The sequence below is a fragment of the Galleria mellonella genome, unplaced genomic scaffold, assembly GCF_026898425.1.
Source record: "Galleria mellonella isolate WM207_F2 unplaced genomic scaffold, CSIRO_AGI_GalMel_v1 utg36, whole genome shotgun sequence".
Classification (NCBI taxonomy): domain Eukaryota; kingdom Metazoa; phylum Arthropoda; class Insecta; order Lepidoptera; family Pyralidae; genus Galleria; species Galleria mellonella.
Genome location: NW_026442086.1, coordinates 7265210 through 7272588, shown reverse-complemented (window position 1 = coordinate 7272588; position 7379 = coordinate 7265210). Strand labels below are relative to the sequence as shown.

At 33.7% G+C, this 7379-nt stretch overlaps 1 protein-coding gene across 3 annotated transcripts in view; it reads right to left on the bottom strand.

The window, feature by feature from the left end:
• Positions 1-7379, bottom strand: part of LOC113520689 (uncharacterized) — a 165074-nt gene that overhangs the window by 47858 nt on the left and 109837 nt on the right. The gene's annotated exons all lie outside the window — the stretch shown is intronic.

Sequence of the window (7379 nt, the reverse complement as noted above, 5' to 3'; positions counted from 1 at the left end):
CAAACCGAAACACAGCCATGCAAACACAACTGCTTCACGGTTGAAACACGAATGGGACAGAGGTACCTAAGCAATCGACTTTTGTACAAAGTCTCCCTCTGGTATGGTGTCATGTTTCCCTTTTTACTTTATAAAATAAACCTATATTCCAAATGATAGCTTTCTAGACTTAGTAGTTTACTCTGTACTCTTCTACTCTGCGTTGACAGTCAATACAACGATATTATAAGTATAGATGTAGCTATTATGTTTGCTAAGAGTACGTTTGGAGTCAACTGGTGAGTGTAACCGGCCCTGCAAGTAGGTCAAGTGAGCCTGCGAAGATGATATCGACTACATAATTGGTTGTACTGAGTACCTACGTAACCTATCACTGCTTATAATATACCGTGCCGTAGTACGGCATGATATCGTATGATTTTACCGTCTCGTCATGATAGAAAAGGAAAAGCAAGGTTGCCAGATGCTGTTTTCTATTTTTGCTCAAATATTATTTTCCAAATCGATAGAATTGATTTAAGTTTTAGCCAATCATAAACTTATATTTTTTCACTACGTAACCCCAAAGAGAAATAATTTATGACACTTCCACAACAAAAAAAATTTTAGTTTCAACTCTAAACTACTGAATCGATTTCGATACAAATCCTATGGGACCAATTTGTTAGTGTATCCTTTCAGATAAAAAAGACATTTCCAAATCGGTTTACAACTGACGGAGTAACCTTCTTTTTAAAGTCTGTTAAAAAAACACTTTCTTACATCTCTTAGTCTCTGTTTTGATACTTTCATTCATATATTTTATTGTATTTATGTATAGTTTACAAACATGAAAACTCAAGAAAAATTACCTAAACCTCTTCAAATCCATTTCACTTCTTCTCGTTTGTTTCTCCAAGAATTGATAATTCTTAACAATTTCATGAATACAATTTTTTTATCTACAATTGCAAAAAAGTACTCAATCAATTCAATTCAAATTCAATTTATTTTATTCGTTACAATATTGCATTGTGTTGAATATTTTTGCAAGTGACAAGAAGATATCGTAAAATATAACAAAACAAAAAATATATGAAGCAACAAAATAACCAATAATAATTGTCAAAAAATAACATTACAATCAATTTAAAAGTCATCAGTAAGGCATAAAATAATGAAAGAGTATTTTAAAATTCATCAATTGAGTAGATGCACCTTTTCAACAAAAGAGTCAAAAGAACAAGAGAGAATCTGGCGACGCTGAAAAAATTGTGTAAGAGAAAGTTTGTACCATCATCTATATTATACTTCTGACCTCTGACATAAGTACCTACTTGTAGTTCTACCCAAAGAACTGTTTTTGCATGTTGGATGGTATAGAGAAGTGAAATTATAAGGTATGGCGTCATAAAATCATAGTTCTCAGAAATGGCAACGCATTAGAGGTGCCCCAATATATTTTATAATGTCTATAGGCGACGGTTACCACTTTCCATCAGGTGGGCCGTCAATTTGTCAGTCATTAGAAATTGTATAAAAAATGCAATTATATGTAGACGTAATGTTTATAGCGCTAAAGGGCCAATAACTAACTTAAACTTGTTTTGATATTTATAATATTAGCTGTATCCCGCGGTTTCGCCTGCGTGAATTAGTAAGTATTTATAGTAAGTATATATTCTTATCTGCTAAGTTAGTTTTCACCTACCGGTGTACCAAGATTTCATTCAAATCCGTTCAGTATTTTTTGCGTGAAAGAATAACAAACATATGTCCATCTATTGCACAGAAATTTTCGAATTTATTATATTGATTGGCTTAGTAGGTATTCCCATTTTAGCGTGTATGCCAAGAAAGAGTTTTCAAATATTTCTAAAAGAACAGACATGGCCCTGTGGTCCCGATATACATTAGGCCACCCCTTCCTTTTCCGTGGGTGTTGTAAGAGGCGACTAAGGGAGGGCGAGGGATGGGCAGCAGCGTCTTAAAACATCTCTAAAACCTAATTGCGGTTGCCAATCGTAAAAGCGTAACAACTATTGACAATATCTCCAAGGAGGAGGCTTATGTTCAGCAGTGGACAGTTAAGGGCTGATAAGATGATGATGAAATGATTAGACAGCAGCGTTCATCTTAAAACATCACCAGAAGCCTAACTGCGGTTGTCAACCCATCTGCCAAGCGTGGCAACTACTGGCAAAACTCCTCTTTATGGGAGAGGCCTATGTCCAGCAGTGGACAATTAACGGCAGATATGATGACGATGACTTTATATAAATTCTAATGAATTGCTAAGCACAAAATTCGAGAAAAAGGCTGGATTAATTCTGCTAATTTTATTCAAATATTTTTTGAAGTCAAGGTTCTTATGAAAAGAAAAATTGTCAAAAAATACGCAGAAATCCCATTTTACTTTTTTCTATACAAACTGTTCCTAATGGCTAATTGTAGGAATTCAATTGTGTCCCCAATTAAGTTCAATAATTTCTGACAGAGCGACGTTCGTCGGATCAAATAGTTTTATAATAAAATTGAACCTAGACTTGGAAGATATTTGAAAAAAATTAATGTGAAAGTCATAATAAAATCAACAGATGACAAACTAATAATTTTTAGAAATTTTGTCTGTCTGTATGTTTATTTATGTATGTATTATGTATATTTATTTATTTATGTAATATTTTATTATATATTTTAATATTTTGTTTAACTGTATATTTGTTTATGTATTAATAGTTGTAGCACTTCAGCTGCCCGCTAACGAAATGCTTTCTTACTGTACTGGGTTGACTGTAAGAGATCTCTGTCAGAGATAAGTCTACCCTTGCTCACAACATTTATAAATAGATTATTTTATATGTAACTTACAAGTGCAATAAAGAATATATATATGTGTTTATTGTGGCACCTCGCAACAATAAATTGTATACATTCATAATTATGTTCCAAAAGGCTTAAAATCTGGTAGGTGTCTGTATATTTTATCTCGATAAAAAGCCATTTAAAAGTAGAAGTCTATCAAGTACCAAAAACTATGCGAACGAATTACGAATTTTGGTCAAAAGCTAGTATTGTACAAAATATAATGTGAATGATACTGGCTAAGCTATTCAAAATGTATTTGTACTGCGATCCTTAGAAAGGTCAAAAACCTTTCAGGCGATGGGAGAATGTATGATTCACAATCACTCTGCGAGCGAAGACTTAAATTTGAATACCTTAAGGAAATAGATATAGGAATAAAGCCTTATACCGTGCCGCTCGACCAGTATGGTAAGGGTAAGCTACATTGGGAGAGACATATAATGGGTTACTTAGAAACTGATTCCGCATAGGTAAAGTCGCGAAAATTAGCTAGTGCATACATATAACATGTTATACAATTTCGTAATTTTATTTCTATTTAAAAAATTTAAAGGCTTAAAATATGTATGTGTGTTTGTTACACAATTATGCTTAAACAGATTAAACAGCAGAATGAATTTGAATAGAAATTATAATACAAATTTTCTATATCTTTGATTAATACATAGAATACTTAATTTACGCGGAAGAAGCCAACTGTATAGTTGGTTGCAATATAATAATAATAAACATAAATATTTATTTAAAAAATTTATGCGAAGGCTATGAGATCGATACAAAAACGCCATTTATTTAAACTTATCTTTAAAAATAATATTTCATTTTACTGTCACGTATATAATCGCATAGTCGTGTGGTCGTCTCTTCCTTTTTCGTATGTGTCAAAAGAGGCAGCTAAGAGAGGGCTAGGTATGGGCAACAGTGTTCTTCTTAAAATATCTCCAAAGCCTAACTGCAGTTGCCAATCCGCCTGCCAAACGTGGTAATTTCTAGCAAATCCCCCCAATGGGGGAGGCTTGTGTTCAGTAGGGAGCAGTTAAAATTGTATATAATATCAAATTCTTTATTCTGAGGACAAATATGAACTAAATTTCTAATAGATTTATGTCAAAATTATTATAAATTGAGTTCATAATGGACTATAATAAGGCTTATTTTTATATCACTGAGATGGCAAATAAGCATACGGCCCAGTAAGTAGTTACCGTAGCCTATGAACATTTGCAATAAGGGGTATTACGCGCGCGTTGCCGACCCTGAAGAAACCTCTTTACCTCCCATTTGAAGAATCCAATACTTTAGTCTCTTGGAAAAACCTCGACACGGAGCTCATTCCATAACCTGAGCGTTGGTGGGAGAAAACATCTCTGAAACCGCGCTGTACGCAAACGTATAATATGGTAATTTCGCAAAACTATGAAATTAAAATATTAGGTTAAAAGTTAAATTTAGAGAGAGATCGTCTTAGAATCGAGCCCAATATCAACATTCCAAACGTTTATGTAATAAGAAGGTACTGTGTATAGGTAGGTATCTACTATTCCGATGATACGTGAGGTGATCATGATCAGCTAGTCTTGTGCCACATAATGGTCCGGTGACCCTACGTTGCGTAAGGTATAACTAAACAGCCTCTATAAATTGGATACTTCGTATTGAAACTTTAGGACGAGCAAGCAGCAAGCAAGCGATGAGAGGGGAAAAGCGATTGTTAGTAAATTATGTAACTAATTTATTTTTATTCATTTAAAAATTTTTGTCCCTAGTTTCGTCAATTCGAATTTCGGGATTTACTGTTTTTTCTTTCATTTTTTAATTTGCGTCTCTAGTTTCGTCAATTCGAGTTTCGGGATTTACTATTTTTCCCTTCATTTTTTAGTTTGCGTCTCTAGTTTCGTCAATTCGAGTTTCGGGATTTACTTTTTTTCCTTCATTTTTTATTTTTTGTTCCTAGTTTCGTCAATTAGATTTTCGAGATTTACCGTTTTTTCTTTATGTTTAAATTTTTGATCCTAGTTTCGCAAATTCGAGTTTTAAAATTTACTGTTTTTTACTTCACTTTTTTATTTTTGTCCCTACTTTCGTCAATTCGAGTTAAGGGATTTACTACATTTTTCTTCGACATTTCAAATTTAGATATTTATTATATTTTTATTAACTTCTTTATCGTAATTAAAAGCTTTAAGTTAAAAAGAAGATATTTTTACTAAAACATATTTTCAATAAAAGGAAGAAATATGTTAAATCGCGATTACCTTGAAACTACAAAAGTGGACTTTTTTAGTTTTCTATTTACGACGATGATATATTCTGCTTGTTAATAAGCTTATTTTATGATACTTAAAACGGAAAACGAGCTGATGACTCATCTAAAGTGGTATCTAAGCTTTAATATTTACAACGTTAACTAGTTTTATACAACAAATAAGCATTCGTATTCCGTATTCGATGCCATGATACCGAGTCATCACGAACAAGTATTTCGTAGGTTGCATTAAGCACGTCACGTTTTCTTTCAATGTGTATTGACATAATTTAAGATAGACATATTTCTAACCTTTGTAATGTACATCTGTATAAATAAAAATCAACTGTCGAATGTATGTACGCTTATCACATTAGAACTTGCTACACCTATTTGGCTAATTCTCATAATTGGGGGGAAGGGATTGTTAGTAATGCGGATTATCAGTCCCATTGCTAACAATATACCCTAACAGGTCGACTATTCATCACGATGGGCTAACTGACCTACCTTTTCATCCTCACCTATCATTCCTCACCGATGCCCCGCCAGCGTATACCGTTAGCACAGGCGGGATTACCATTCATTAAAAAAAATCTTATAATTTTCGGGGCAAGCTTTGTATAAAATAAAATGTTTGAGAAATTACACAAAAAAGTGTAATTTTTAAGTTAAAGGCACTGCTCATGTCTATAGGCGACGGTTACCACTTTCCATCAGGTGGGCTGTCAGCTTGTTTGCCATTCTAAGTTGTATAAAAAAATCCACAGGAAAGAAAGGGGTGGCCTATTCTAAACCGGAACCACATCTGTGTGGATGTTCACCATTAAAGTTGCTTTGTTTACAGAGCAAAATGTATTGCTTATTACTTAGAACGACCGCATGACCCCTATACATATATTTTTTGTGACCGTATTAACTCATATATTGTACGATAGGTACATAGTACTAATTGAGTTCTTTAGAAGTAAGGACAAGTGAAGGGCATTTGTCACAGACTGTGCGAGGACAGGTGTTTAAACTAATGCTAAAAAAGGCATACACCTAAATCATTAGAGCTAGTTGTATAGGAATAAATTTTTAAAACAATTGTTACATTTTTTGTAATTGTAAAACCTGATATCTTCGACAATTGTAAACATATTTTAATTACTCTTTTTGTAAGAGTTAGAAGTTAGAACATGGAAGCAGGATTTCACTAAAATAACAACGTAGCTGCAACGTATAAAATTGTTCGCGAGGGCCTCATGATGTTTCATAAACTGGGGCTTTTTTTTAATGGATGATAATGGTATAGTAACCAAACCTGCACTATCGGTATATACTAGCTGGGCACCAGTGGGAGACGATAGATGAGGATGAAAGCAAGTCAATTAGCCCATCCTGACGAATTCAACTAGAATTAACCACGATGGTCTCCATGAGGAACCACGTGGAGGTCGACCTGACAGAGTATATTGCTAGTACTAGGGCTATTTGACCTCATTACTGACAATTCCTTTCCCTCCCAATAAAAACTGGGGCTCTACCATGATATGAAATTATGAAATTTGGAATTACGAATTTCGTGTTTTTGTTCATACTTAAAATCGGCTCAGTAAATGGAGCTTAACATTTCGTTCGTCACAAATCTAACCATAAAAGTCCAAAGGAATGATATTTTAACATTTCTAATATTTATAAACGGTATTTATATAATTTTTACATCAAATTTGTGTTGCATCCGACCCCAAAATGTTGGAAAACATTTCATGGTAGGCCCTCAAATCTTTATACATATTTTCTAAACATCATAAATGCCTACGCAGAATATGATCATATTATCGTTATCATAGTATCAAGGTTCTTTCTTTGTATCATATTTCTTTCTTTTGTGGGCCATGCACTTGCATAACACTCGTGCGGCGATTGCTTCCAATTTTAAGGGTTTTATTACCAAACTATAAATCGAGCTGACGATTTACTCCCATCTAGGATGATAAGGTAATTCTTATCAATATTACAAATATAAAAATGAGTTTGTTTGTTATTTCTTAGCAATTTTACTAATCACTATAACATTTGGTATAAATGTACTCAGGGCCGTAGCTAAACCTAAGTTTAAGGTAGAGCAAAAGAACTTTTTGGTAGGGCAGAAGGCATAATTAAATGACTTCGAAAAAGGAATCTGTCTAATTTCTTTGGGGCCTTTCATTTTAAGGTAGGCCATTGGGCCTTTTATGGTAGGTCATTGCCCTTCAATGGCCTCTCCCCTCCGCCCCTAGCTACGGCCATGCATGTACTATAT